Source organism: Podarcis vaucheri (genome assembly GCF_965113315.1).
Source record: "Podarcis vaucheri genome assembly, chromosome: 10".
Classification (NCBI taxonomy): Eukaryota; Metazoa; Chordata; class Lepidosauria; order Squamata; family Lacertidae; genus Podarcis; species Podarcis vaucheri.
In genome coordinates this window covers 50,945,861-50,960,824 of record NC_138748.1, presented here as the reverse complement: position 1 = coordinate 50,960,824, position 14,964 = coordinate 50,945,861, and the positions used below count along the sequence as shown (strand labels likewise).

General features: G+C 44.4%; 1 protein-coding gene and 1 long non-coding RNA gene across 7 annotated transcripts in view; one reads left to right on the top strand and one right to left on the bottom strand.

Annotated features, from left to right (window-relative positions):
* LOC309542119 overlaps window positions 1–14,964 on the top strand; it is an 87,934-nt gene that overhangs the window by 48,381 nt on the left and 24,589 nt on the right. Inside the window, exon 1 of one of the 2 annotated variants that reach the window (XR_014224095.1) lies at window positions 13,569–13,899. The exons of the other annotated variant lie outside the window; for it this stretch is intronic. This is a non-coding gene — a long non-coding RNA (uncharacterized lncRNA). Of the gene's footprint in view, window positions 1–13,568; window positions 13,900–14,964 lie in introns of those variants that run through there. 2 annotated transcript variants of the gene reach the window in all.
* Window positions 1–14,964, bottom strand: part of IGF1 (insulin like growth factor 1) — a 68,206-nt gene that overhangs the window by 37,833 nt on the left and 15,409 nt on the right. The gene's annotated exons all lie outside the window — the stretch shown is intronic.

The window sequence follows — 14,964 nt, the reverse complement described above, 5'->3', positions numbered from 1 at the left end:
CACCACACAGTAGAAGATGGCACTATAATTTTCACCAAAATATTATTTGAACCAGTTATTTACAATCAGGATTAGGCCTGGTTTTGGCACAGAAACTGCTTTGGTCACCCTGTATAATGACCTCTGTGAGGAGAGACAATGTTTCCCTGTTAATTCTCCTCGACCTCTTAGCAGCTTTTAGTACCATGAACCATAGTATCCTTCTGGAGCTGCAATCTCAGTGGGTGGCACCGCTTTGCGGTGGTTCCAGTCCTACTTGGGTGGACTTTCCCCAGGGCTGTTGCTTGGGGAGTCTTTTCAGCCCCATGGAGCCTTCAATGTGGGGTTCACAGCATTCGATTTTATCCCCCATGCTGTTTAACATCTAAATGAGTGGGGGTTATCCAGAGGTTTGCAGTATATTGTCAGCAATATGCTGATGACACACAGCTCTACTTCTTTCTCCTGCATGGGAGGCAGTGGATGTTCTGGACTGTCATCTTACTTCAAATAATGGACTGGATGAGAGCCAACAAACTGAAGCTCTATCCAGATAAGACTGAGGCACTGTTAGTGGGCGGTTCCCTAGACCAGATGGCTGGGAAGTTGCCTGCTCTTGATGGGGTTAAACTCCCTCTGAAGGAGTGGGTACGTAGCTTGGGGGCACTCATTGATACTTTGCTGTCACTTGATGCTCAGGTGGCCTCAGTGGCGTGGAGTGCCTTCCATCCAGTGGCGTAGCGTGGCTTGTCAGTCCCCGGGGCAAGGCAAGTAATTTGCGCCCCCTAACCTGTGGATTTGCGCCCCCTAACCCGTGGATTTGCGCCCCCTAACCCTAACCCCCAGATGATGCGCCCGGTGCGGCTGGCCCCCCCTGCACCCCCCACGCTACGCCACTGCTTCCATCAACTTCAGCTGGTGGCCCAGCTGTGCCCTTATCTGGACAGGGAAAACCTAACTACTGATGTCCATGCTCTGGTAACCTCTAAGTTAGATTACTGCAACATATTATATGTTCTGGACCACTCTGAGATCTACGGGTATAGAGCAGTATACAAATTTAATATAGAGTACTAAATAATAATACAACAGTAAAATAATGCCACAATGCATAGCTAAAGACTAAAAGAGCATTTATTTTGTACAGTTATGTATAAAAAACACAAAATTAGCAGGACCTGGCACAGGATATCCATCTATGATAGAATTGCTCCTAAACTCCCTTGCACCAGCGGTTTCCCTATGGGGAAAAATGCACCAGTGTTGTGAGCCCTCTGCAGTGATGGCTAACACTTGTGCAGACTACGACTGTGGGTGTCCTGCAGTAAAAGGATAAAAATTTAGCAGAGGTAAGTGCATTTGAAGGGGTGCAATGGGTGTTGTTCTCAACACAGGTGTTCATGTTTGCTTAGTAGCTGGTTCTATCCCTGATGGTGGTATAACATTATACCTGTAACAAAAGGTGGTGTAAGTTAAAAGTCTCTTGTGGAAAATGGAGTTTCTCAAGAGATAACTTAAGAGGATCAGACCAAAGACCTACCTAGTTCAGATTCCTGTTCCCCATAGCTGCCAACTTGGTGCTGGATATGACATATAGATATCATGACTAGTATCTACTGATAGATTTATCCTTTGTGATTTTTTTCTAACTCCCCTTTTAAGCCATCTAAGTTGGTGGCCCACCATTGCATATTGTGGCAGCAAATTCCTTAGTTTAACTATGCACTGTGAGAATGTCTTTTGTCTGTTCTCCACAGTCTTGCATTATGAGAAACAGAGAAAAAATATCTATCCAGTTTCTTCACACTGGGTATCTTTATCATGCCCCCCCCCCTGCTGTCTTTTGTAACCTTTCCTCACAAAGGGTTTCTCCAGCCTTTCCCTCTATTTACTTCTTCTCTGACCCTACACCACAGTGGAGCATAGGATTACAATTAACTCAGTGGTACAATTATCACAGCACTTCATCAAGGTATATAAGACCCAGCCAGGAACACAGGTAATATATATCAATACATGTGGCATGAGTTTTCATTACTCTAACTGAAAGTCTAGGGTACCAATGAGGACTTTAGTGATAAGATACTTTAGTGATAAGAGAACAAAAGAGCCAGTGTGGTGTAGTGGTTAAGAGCGGTAGTCACGTAATCTGGGAAACCGGGTTCGCGTCTCCGCTCCTCCACATGCAGCTGCTGGGTGACCTTGGGCCAGTCACACTTCTTTGAAGTCTCTCAGCCCCACTCACCTCACAGAGTGTTTGTTGTGGGGGAGGAAGGGAAAGGAGATTGTTAGCCGCTTTGAGACTCCTGAAGGGGAGTGAAAGGCGGGATATCAAATCCAAACTCTTCTTCTTCTTCTAGGTCCAAAATGGCCCCAATGAGATATGAATTGCAAAGGCATGTAAAGTAAAGGGACTGCGTACTTATTTACTGTCATTGCTGACACAAATCTCTCTCATTTTCTGTCATTTTTGAAGAACATAACTATTACAAAATGGGAAGATGGGCCTAAATAAGTACAATTTCTGGCCCACACCACTGGTTTGGAAATTGCAACCACAGCAATTAGCATTTCCAGTTTCCAGTTCAGAGGAGGTCAGGCAGTGGGGTTATCCTTGGAGCAGTTGTATATTACCTCAAAGGAAAAAGTAAAACGGAAAGGCAGCAGTCTGAGAGACTTTGCACTCTTGACTTGGCTTAAGCTTCAGTGAAACAGTATCCTCAACCAGCTTTTTGTTTACTTCAGTCAGCTGTCTGTCTTCCACATAGTGATGAACTCACTTGCTTTCATTCAAGAAGACCCCTGAATCCTATTCTCACAGTGGCCTGTTGGAAGCCTTCGAGCAGGACACGACCACAACAGGACTCTTTATGTAGGGCCTATTATTATGGATCACATCTACTACTATCCTAAACCAGGTTTGAACAAGTTTAGGTTTCCCAAAGGAATCTTAAGAAACTGTAGTTGTGTGAAGGTGCTGTGGCCATTTTGTGTTGTAGATAGGTTGTTGTCCTGAAGATCATTGGGGTTGGGGGAAGAGCCATATAATATGACAATAAAATGACTTTTGGTCTAAAGGATTGCCACATAAGTGAATATAAAATATTTTCAGTACGACATTAGACCAGGGAAGGGGACCATGCAGCCTCCAGATGTTGCCAGATGTTCCCATTCTCCCTAATCATTGGCCATGCTGGTAGAAACTATTGGGGTGCAGGGGTCCAACAACATATGGGGCCATTATGGGGTTTTCCACCTCTGCATTAGACAAAGACATCAATCATGACAAAACATGTTTCTGATGTTTTAAATTTCTTTTTTTTTTAAAAAAAATCCTCCCTGAAAGGCAGCTTAGAAATAGGCATAAATAAGTAAATATCAATCCACTGATGAAAACTGAACTAAGAAAACATGTTTACAGGTGAATCCTGAGTAGTAGTAGTAATAATAATAATTAATAATAATATTAATAATAATTTTATTATTTATACCCTGCCCATCTTGCTGGGTTTCCCCAGCCACTCTGAGCTGCTTTCAAACTTTAAAAACTTCACGATATAGGTCTGCCTTCTGATGTTTTCTAAAACTTGTGTAGTTCTTTATCTCCTTGACATCTGATGAGAGGGTGTTCCACAGGGAGGTGACACTGCCGAGAAGACCCTCTGCCTAATTCCCTGTAACTTCACTTCTCGCAGTGAGAGAACCCAGTGCGTGTTGTAGGAAGATGCTTTAGGGCTAATTGGCAGACAAGCAACAGACAACAGACAAGCCTGAGGCTTCTTTCGCCTCATTTTTAAATGAGGTGAATAGACAGTGATTGCACCCTAGAACTGCCAAAAATTGTTGGGCTTACAGTCCTGAATCCACAAAAATGTTGAGCTCCATTTCTAGACACCCCCAAATACATTGGACTGGTCTGAGGAATTCTGCAAGAGGTTCTGTCATTCTGATTGCAAGAGACAGAAACCACTTTACTATGTTAACTCAGAAGGGAATCCCACTGATTTCCAAAGTGCGCTTAAGACTGACACTGTGCAGCCCCATGCTATGCATGTATACTCAGAAGAAAGCCTTTCTGAACACAGTGGGACCTACTCCAAGCATGGCACTGATGTCACACTGAAATGCAGAGTTTGAGATACAGCTTAAGCAGTGGCAACATCACCCCTATCAAAAACAAGAGAATTTAATCCCTTGGTGTTTAAAGAACATACACACACTATCTAATTTAGAGAAAATGAAGCACTAGCCTAGAGATTTTTGAAAGGCTACATTTGGGCCATCAAATTTAAGTAGGGTTGAAGACCGAACCCCCCCCCCCAACAACCACTTGTTACTTTGTGATTCTACCCACTTATCCATTGCCTGCTCCTAAATTACACAAAGAGAAATTAGATACATTTTCAGTAGCTCATTCTCAAATCTTTTCCATGACTCAACATTACTCCTTTCGCCAAACTAAATACGTCTGAGAAAGGTTGGAAACTTTAATGGAAAGAAACATAAAACTTGAAATATGTAAAGGGGAGGAGGGAGGAATCAGGCTCTTCTATGAAGCCTGTTGAATCATAATTCAGCAATTTAAGGGATGCAGAAGTGAGATGTTATAACTCGATTTAAAGGGCTTTTGAGATAATAATTTTGACCATGCTAAATTGAAAATAAAATAGATGCAACATTTAGCTTTCCATTAACATGCAGGGGCTGAAGCAGTGAACACAGTTGCCTAATCACATTGAAGAGAAGAAGAAGAGTTTGGATTTGATATCCTGCTTTATCACTACCCGAAGGAGTCTCAAAGCGGCTAACATTCTCCTTTCCCTTCCTCCCCCACAACAAACACTCTGTGAGGTGAGTGGGGCTGAGAGACTTCAAAGAAGTGCGACTGGCCCAAGGTCACCCAGCAGCTGCATGTGGAGGAGCGGAGACGCGAACCCGGTTCCCCAGATTACGAGACTACCGCTTTTAACCACTACACCACACTGGCTTTCATAAGCAAACATACAATAAAACAATAAAACATAAATCAACAACAACAACAAAAAATCCAAGGAAGCCTTTATGTGAAAAGAATAAATGTCAGGATAATGAATAACAGTAAACCTCATTGGCATGATGCACATGTGGGAAATTGTCCTCAAAATAATGCTTGAAGCCAGTCCAGGAGAGATGTGACAAAAGAGCTATGGGGGGGAAGGGGAACATTGATGGCTCCTCAATTAGGGTGAAGTGAGCTAGCTTCCACAGAATAGCTTGCAGCCGAGGGTGGGGGTGGGACCCTGCTGAGTATGAGATGCTTGTGGGCCTGCTGAAAGCCAGAAAAGCAAGGGGAAGCTTACTGGGACATAATTAGGATGTAACAAAAGCCGTTGTGAATCAGACCAGCAGTGTGGCTGGTTCAGCATCCTGATTCCTGCAGTGGCCAACCAAATGCCTCTGGGAAGGCTATAAGCAAGGCTGCCAGCAGCTGATATTTTGGTGCAAACGATCTATGAACCTCAAGGCTACATAAAGCCATTGTGACCAGTAACCACTAACAGCCTTATTTTTCATGTTATCTGTCCAATCCCATTTTACAGCCTTCAGGATATTGTCCATCACCAAATCTTGTGGCAGTGAGTTTCATAAAACAATTGCTTGATGCATGAAGAAGTGTTTCCTTTTGTTTGTCCTGAATCTCCTGCATCATTGAATGAGCACAACTTTCGTATTAACACGAAAGGGAGGAAAACATCTATCCACTTTCTCCTAACCATGCACTTCTGTCATGTCCCTCCATACTTGCCTTTATTCTAAACGAGAAAGCTCCAAAGGTTGTAACCTTCCCACATGGGGAATTGGTCCATCCCCTTGATCATTTTGGCTGCCCTTTTTCCAAACCTTTTCCAACTCTACAATATCCTTTCTGAGGAGATATGAGGTAGCCAGAAATGAACACAGTATTCCAAGTGCACTTGCACCATAGATTTGTATAAAGGCATTATGATCCTGACAGTTTTATTTTCAATTTCTTTCCTAATGACCCCTAGCATAGAATTCACTTTTTTCACGGCTGGCGCACACTCGGTCAATGTCTGAACTGAGCTACCCAGCACGGCTATAGGTTCTTGTTCCTGGCAAGACACTGTCAGTTCAGACTTCATGAGTGTATATGTGAAATTAGGGCTTTGGGCCCAATGTGCATCACTTCACACTTGCTTACAGGGAAAGTACCTCACGAAAGACTTCTGAGGAAGCTTAGCAATCATAGAAAAAGAGGTGAGATCCTTTTGTGGTTCAGGGACTGGTTCAGTAACAGGAAGCACAGAGTGGGAATAACTGGATAATTCTCCTGACTGAAAAAAGTGGAGTCACCCAATGATTGCTATTGGGACCTGCGTTTTATAACTTGTTCAAAAACTATCTTAGGGCTGAGCGGTGATACAGCCAAGTTTGCTAATGATACCAAATTGTTCAGGATGGTTAAAGCAAAATGAGATTGCAAGGAGCTGCAAAAAGATCTCTCCATACTGGGTGAATGGACAGTAAAATGGCAAATGCAATTGTCAAAGTATTATTGAAAGTCTACAGGACCACCTCTATCGATATGCTTGTTGACACTTTCAAAGAACTCTAATAGGTTAGTGTGACCCGACTTGACCTTGCAAGAAACCATGCTGGTTCTGCTTCAGTTACAATTCCAAGAGTGGCTTAACAACAAATTCCAATTCCCAGAGAGCCCTGGGGATTGTGTCTCTGTGAAGGGAATAGGGGTCTCCTCAGCACCCTTAACAAACTACAGTTCTCAGGATTCCTTGGAGGAAGTCATGATTGTTTAAGGTGATGATACTGATTTAGAAGTATAGTGCAGATGGGACCTTTGTTAGTTTTTTTGCAGATAAAGTCGCTCAGATTTGGGAAGAGGTAGATGCCACCGTGGAAGCAGGGCTGGGGCGGGAGAGTGCTATAGTCCTGTCTAGTCAAATTGCGTGGGATCAACTCCAATCTGTTACCTCCGAGGATGTGGACAGGCTGCTTGGACGAGTGAAACCAACCACCTGTCTCCTTGATCTTGCCCATCCTGGCTTATAAAAGCTAGCCGGGAAGGGCTGGGCGATGGGCTTCGTGGGGTGGTGAATGCTTCCCTCCGTGAGGGAGCCTTCCCAGACCCGCTGAAAGAGGCGGTTATTAAACTGCTTCTTAAAAAGCCATCTTTAGATGCGGCCACGATGGCCAACTATCACCCAGTCTCAAATCTTCCATTCTTGGGCAAGGTGATTGAGCGAGTGGTTGCTGAACAACTCCAGGCACGCCTGGAAGAAGCGGACCATTTGAATCCCTTCCAGTCGTGATTCAGGCCTCATCACGGGACTGAAACTGCCTTGGTCGCACTGGTTGATGATCTCCGGCGGGCTAGGGACAAAGGTGAGAGCTGTTTCCTAGTTCTGCTGGATCTCTCAGCGGCGTTTGATACCATCGACCATAACATCCTTCTGGACCGTCTTGAGGGGCTGGGAGCTGGGGGTACTGTCATACAGTGGTTCCGCTCCTTCCTCCTGGGCAGTGTTCAGAAAGTGGTGGTGGGGGATGAGTGTTCAGACCCCTGGGCTCTCACTTGTGGGGTGCCTCAGGGTTCTGTCCTCTCCCCCATGCTTTTCAACATCTACATGCAGCCGCTGGGAGAGATCATCAGGGGGTTTGGGCTGGGTGTTCATCAGTATGCGGATGATACCCAGCTCTACCTCTCTTTCAAATCAGAACCAGTGAAGGCGGTGACGGTCCTGTGTGAGTGTCTGGAGGCGGTTGGAGGATGGATGGCGGCAAACAGATTGAGATTGAATCCTGACAAGACAGAAGTACTGTTTCTGGGGGACAGGAGGCGGGCAGGTGTGGAGGATTCCCTGGTCCTGAATGGGGTAACTGTGCCCCTGAAGGACCGGGTGCGCAGCCTGGGAGTCATTTTGGACTCACAGCTGTCCATGGAGGCACAGGTTAAATCCGTGTCCAGGGCAGCTGTGTACCAGCTCCATCTGGTACGTAGGCTGAGACCCTATCTGCCCGCGGACTGCCTCGCCAGAGTGGTGCATGCTCTGGTTATCTCCCGCTTGGACTACTGCAATGCGCTCTACGTGGGGCTACCTTTGAAGGTGACCCGGAAACTACAACTAATCCAGAATGCAGCAGCCAGACTGGTGACTGGGAGCGGCCGCCGAGACCATATAACACCGGTCTTGAAAGACCTACATTGGCTCCCAGTACGTTTCCGAGCACAATTCAAAGTGTTGGTGCTGACCTTTAAAGCCCTAAACGGCCTCGGTCCAGTATACCTGAAGGAGCGTCTCCACCCCCATCGTTCTGCCCAGACACTGAAGTCCAGTGCTGAGGGCCTTCTGGCAGTTCCCTCACTGCGAGAAGCCAAGTTACAGGGAACCAGGCAGAGGGCCTTCTCGGTAGTGGCGCCCTCCCTGTGGAACGCCCTCCCACCAGATGTCAAAGAGAACAACAACTACCAGACTTTTAGAAGACATCTGAAGGCAGCCCTGTTTAGGGAAGCTTTTAATGTTTGATGTATCACAGTATTTTAATATTCTTCTGGAAGCCGCCCAGAGTGGCTGGGGAAACCCAGCCAGATGGGCGGGGTATAAATAATAAATTATTATTATTATTATTATTTACTTAAACTAAATGCCGACAATTCTAAATCATACCACAAACACTTCATTCCTGTTCCTTTATATCTCTTCAGTAAACCCTCACAGAGGAGCCACTGTCCAACTCTTTTAAGACGGTGAAGTACCAGCAGACACAGATGTGTTGTAAAGCCTGGTAGCCAGGCAGGCCATTTCACACACAAGATGGCAATAAAATCAGATTTCCTACCATGTGACTACTCAAAGAACCTTGGATAATCTCTCTAATGGGTGTCTCCAAACAAAACATATGTTTTCAAACATTCACAGTTCATGATATTACATCTCAGCATGTAATATAAAATTTATATTAAAAATTATAAGGTGTGAAAAAGGCCCAGAGGCAGGACACAATCTACTGTACACTATATATTTCACAGCGCGCGAAGTCCATGTTAACCAGGCTCTGGATTGGAGTTGCTATGTAAGTTGCCTTATATGTTTCAACATGTTGAGCAAAAGGTTTTAATTAAGAGACTGTGCGGTCTTGGTTGACTGTATGATATGTCTGAATGACTCTTGCTACCCCTGGTCAAATATTGCAAAGCCATTAATAAAATCAGGACAAATAGAGGAGATCATGTGCAAAGGTTTTGGCTGATTACATAATAGAATATGCCAGAAAGTAAAGCAAGTCAAGGCTGTCTTGGTATTTAAGGTCCTGTGAAAAAAGTGAACGGGGTTAGTCATGCCAGAACCAGGGCTGAGCTTGCCAAGTGCTTCTTTAAGTAACTTTTGCCAACATGACACTATCAATCAATCAAATGTTTATTACGGCTGACTGACCATTAAACAAAGCACAAAATATGAACCAGTACAAAAATCACAGCCTCAGTGGAACCCATTATTATTTAGGGCGACAAAACTAGGAGCTAACCATCACAGCAGGTCTAATAAATACCACAGCATTCGGAGACATTGCCACCTGTTCAGTAACAGATTTATTGGATTCCTCAAGGAAGGCACTCAAAAGAGTCTCTAAGGCCACCTCCTAATAAGGTGATACATTATGTGTTCTCTAACCCTTTGATAATGTCCACAGTAGGTGAACATGAGAGATTGTTTCAAGCTCCAAGTGGCTGCAAGGGCAGCACTGATCCATGACACTAAATAAGGCATGGGTGACACACTCAGCGCAACAAATGATGGTTAAGGAGTCTAATCTTAAGTAACTCAGTCCCTCTCTCGTACCTTTTAACTATTTTCACCTGACATACAGTCTTTAAATCTTGTTGCTCAGCCACTACCCCTCACAGAAAATTGCCATTATAATTTATATATTTCTGCCAGACTTCATGACATGCACACATGTAAATAACCCCAAGAACTTGTACTGAGGTCCCTCCTCCACCTTACTTCACCTTACTTTCAGATTCAAAAAGTGACCACCAACACTGCCTCAAGAAGACTATTTAAACAAAATAAATGAGAAATGGTTGAGAAAAAGCAGCGATAAATGCAAGTCTACATGACCACAACATTGCCTCTTGCTGGTCTTTTTTGTTTTTCTTCTCTGCAAGGTTCAAATTCCTCCATATAAACTTTCTTCCTGGATACTACTGGAAAAGTGTAATGGTGGCTCTCATTACCGGAATTCTTGCTCAGTCAGGCTTTGGGACATGCTGACAAACTCAAGAGTCCTACCGATTCAGTATTCTTAAAGGGTCATCAGTTCCAGCATAAACAAGATCCACTTTTCTTTCTTTCCTGAAATTTTGTATGGTCAAAAGCAAAACAAACAAACAAACATACGCTGCATTGTTTCAAGCAGCATACATGTGGATAATTTTTAGATGAAGGTACATGTGGATAATTTTTAGATGATGATGGGCAGCAGGGGAGGCCCTCTGGCCATTCCCATTTGTTAGAGGGCAGAGCTGTGTATGCTGCACAACATGCCATTGCCCCCTTAAACTAACCCATGGCCTAGGGCAGTGGTATCTTTTCAAAGAGGGACACATTTGATGAAGTGAAGGGCCGTAAGGGCCGACCAAACGTGTTGACCTTTTTTTAGGGTTGAAGTTGTTGCTGAGGTTTCTTTAGGATTTTACCCCAGGAAATAAACTGCCATGGGGGCTGGATTAAACCAACCAGCAGCCCAGATTAGGGCCCCTGAGGCAGACTTTGGACAGGCCTGGCCTAGGGTATAGTGGAGGATGCCATCCCATTACAAATACTGAAGTAAGATTCAACTGACAAAAGCTTCTGTATATGGAATGGGGTGGTGAGCCCCATCTTGTCTTTTGCTTTAGGCAATAAAATATCTCATAGAAGACACAATGGATCCCTCTGTTCCTCAAATACTGATGCCTATTGCATCATGGGTATAGGGGAGACACCTTGATGCTGGGAACGGGGACGAACCCAATTAAAAGTTTCAAGGATGGTAAGTAAGGAAGTGTGTTAATCTGAGCAACATAAAACTGGTGTCATTATATTAGCTACTTTCAATGGATTTGAATAGAGAATCAAAATATCAAAGTTTGGAGGAGGTCAGTCATAATTATTAGGGATTTTTATGGTCTTGTTGACAAGAAAGCCAACAGTCAAATGACGTCATGGATGGATTCAGGCAGTGCCGAGTGCTGAATATCAGAGAAACCAAAATCTGCCCAGTTCTTTTATGAAATTCCTTTTTCTGTTCAAGGAAGCATGTGTTAGATCATTCTTCCTGCTCAGTGCCAAGTCTTTAACTCCAACTTGTGATTTTCATTTTTAAAGCCAGCAATGCCTCAGAAGATTTGCTTTAAGCACACAGATGACTTTTGTAACTGGAAAAATGCATTTCATTTTGTAAAAATGAAAACTTCTATGGTTGCTTTTAGATTTACGCTAGGTTTGTTGAATGAATGAATCAAGTATTCATTAATTTGCTTCTGACCCACTTTCCAAAGGACTATTGCCCCCTTTCTTACAAGTAACTACATACTATGTTGCTGACTTTCCACCGTTTCCCCAGATTGGTCAATAGGATTCATCATGGGTGGAGCAAGAGATGTTATTTTATGGGGAAATGGTAACAAGACCTTGAAAAAACAAATTAATGATAAAAATGTGTTATTTCCTTTATAGATTTGTGAGAAAATTATTATCTTCCTCTAGAAATGGAATGGTAAGACGTCATCTTTAGAAAGTAATGTTTCTAACCTGGCAAGCACCTTTCTTAGTGGAATGAATTTTCCCTAGCTAAACTGCTACATCTGGGTGAACAGTGGGAGGGCAGAGGCTCTGGTCTGTGAATAACTTGACTGGGATCATCTCTCCCCACACCTCTTGATGAAGTTGGTATTTCCTGGTAAGGTGGAGGGAATGTTGAGCATAGACCTGGGCTCAAATTCGCTCTGAACCTTCAAGTTCACTGGTGGCCTTGAACCATTTCTCTGCCTAGTGTACCTCCCATGGTTGTTCTGAGGACAACATACTGTAAAAGCTGAGTATGCTGCTTGAGTTCTTGAGATAAGAGGCAGAACACAAAAGCGAAACACGTGAAGGCCCCTTCCTACAACTGGCTATTTTAAAAGAGTGCTATTTTGATCACATGCAAAATACTAGGAAAAGAGAATCAGCTATTATAATTTGTCGCAGTCAGGTGAAATCTACAGAGTTGCTTGCAAAATTCTCTTGAGCCAGGCTCCGCTAAAAACCCAGAGTTTGTAAAAGCCAGCCTCAAACGCGAAGTGAGCTTTTAATTCTTGCTTCAATCCTTCTCCAGCTAGGATCAAAATCTGAGCTAGAGAAGAATTCCCAATTTCCCTTCCATACCAGCCCTTCACTGTCTCCCAAAGCCCTCCTTGTTTCTCACACATGACAATTCATAGCGGAAGCACATAGGGAGAAAAAGGGTTGCTCCTTACTGCTCAGCCTCTTTGTCATGGCAAATGTCTGTAGGCTTCTGAAATTGTGCTATTGCTAAAACATCACATGAGAAGAAAAGAGGACAAATCTCCTTCCTCTCCTTGTCCCACTATTTACCCCACTGATCACCAAGGAAGAGAAAGCAAGGGTGTGTTTTAGAGTATGTGAGAGGCTGATGGGGAGTTCATTTTTTCAAGCTCGTAAAATTGAGTTATCCCTGAGGGTTGGAGAGCTGTGTATGAGAGAAGATAATTTCTGAGTTAAATTCAGTGAGTATTTCAGAGTTAAATTTGAGGAGAGCAAGAGACAGCTTGCTATTCTGAACAGATTAGTTGAGCATTCCCTCTTATCCTACTTTGGATCCCAGGATCCATTTTATATACCAGCTTTATGTTTAATTCCTTTTTTTTTAACCCTGACTTGTTAATTATTTGCATGCTTGCTAGCCACGCACCCTGCTGGGTCAAATCTAGTGCATCAGTTATAGATCTGTAGCATGATTATAAGAGAGGAAATAATAAAGAGCACAAACGTCAAAATCCTGTCTTGAATACCTGTGGTTCCTTCTGAAAAAGACATAAGATTTCAGGTAATTTTCCAGCTGTTTGGGCCCCAGGGGCCAACAGGCTAAGATACAAAGCTTTGTACTGGTTGTCAAGCATCTTATTGTGAGCTTGGAAAGCCACAATTTCACCATGCCATGGAATTTGGGCGACCAAGCACGTTGTTTTAGCAGCAAAATGGAATGCTGTTCAAAGAGAGAAGAGAGAGACAACTTGGAAACGTCTGATGCTACTTGGCAACCGGTTTGAGATTGCTTTACTCAGTGAAATATGACTTGTCCTTTATCACCTAGCTGCTCATGGCCAAGTTTTCCTTCTGCATTTTACATATTTCTTTGATTCACCCTGCCTGTTGTATCTTTGGATAATTTTCTCAACTCTCTCTCTCTCTCTCTCTCTCTCTCTCTCTCTCTCTCTCTCCTCTCTCTCTCTCTGTGTGTAAGTAATATTCCTTTCTCTTTAGTTGTGTAGGTTTACATATAAATCAAGTCTTTCAGTGCCATAGAGGCTAAGAGGCTGAACCATGGAATAAGTAGTCTCTGCTTGAAGTCTTGCGTCTTACCAGGTGGCCTTAAACAAGCTGCTACTGTCTTAGCCATAGTCTATAGTATGAGAATAATACGGGGACATAGGAAGCTGTCTTAGATCTGGCCTGACCATTATATCTAGCATTATATTGCCTACACCACAGGTAGCCAATGAGCCCTCTGGATGTATAGAACTACAACTCCAATCAGCCCTAGCCAGCATGACCAGTGGACAAAAAAGATAGAATTTGCAGTCCAGCAACAGCCATCCCTTCAGGATCTAAACATGTGGGGAAGTAATCAAAGGTGTCAACTCCACCCAGATTCCTAGGGTCCACAGTTCAGTCTCCTGCTGGGGTGTTGTGAATCTTTACTGCTAAGTATCTAGTGTTGAGATGATCTTTCTTGCTCTTTAATGGGGCCTTCACCCCAGTGGTGGAGCATATGCCCGTGCTGCCCAGGGCGGGTGTGCTCCTGAGGGGCGCGGGGCACAGAGGGTGTCCTCCTACAAGCCACAGTTCAGAGTAGGAGAGGGACAGGGAAGCTGCTGCTCACTCTCCTCAGCCAGGTCAGACATGACTCAGCAATGGAGCTGCTGGGTGCACCTCACCATGATTGAGGAGGGCTGCTCTTGGCCGCCAGGTCAGAAGAATGGCTGCCGCCCAGCGCAAGGTGTGCCGCTCACTCATCTGCCATTTTGTCACCCCCCCTCAGTCGTGACACCCTGGGTGAACCACACCCACCGCACCCCCTTCCTACGCCTCTGCTTCACTCCCATGAAGGGGGAGAATGTTCAGGAGGTTTGGGGGAGCAGGTGAATTTCTCAGATTTTTAAAAAGGTGTTTACACCAGAGATTGGAATTCCGTTGGCCTCTAGATGTTGTGGGACGCTAACTGTCACCATCCAGAATGGCCAATGGACAGGGTTGATGGTAGCTGGAATACAACAATAACTAGAGAGCCCCAGGCTCCTCATCCATGGTTAAAGGTAAAGGTAAAGGGACCCCTGACCATTAGGTCCAGTCATGCCCGACTCTGGGGTTGCGGCGCTCATCTCGCTTTCTTGGCTGAGGGAGCAGGCGTATAGCTTCCAGGTCATGTGGCCAGCACAACTAAGCCGCTTCTGGTGAACCAGAGCAGCACACGGAAACGCTGTTTACCTTCCTACTGGAGTGGTACCTACTTATCTACTTGCACTTTGACGTGTTTTCGAACTGCTAGGTTGGCAGGAGCAGGGACCAAGCAACGGGAGCTCACCCCATTGCGGGAATTCGAATTGCCAACATTCTGATCGGCAAGTCCTGGGCTCTGTGGTTTAACCCACAGCGCCACCCGCGTACCCCATCCATGGTTACAGCAAAGCAATTGGTT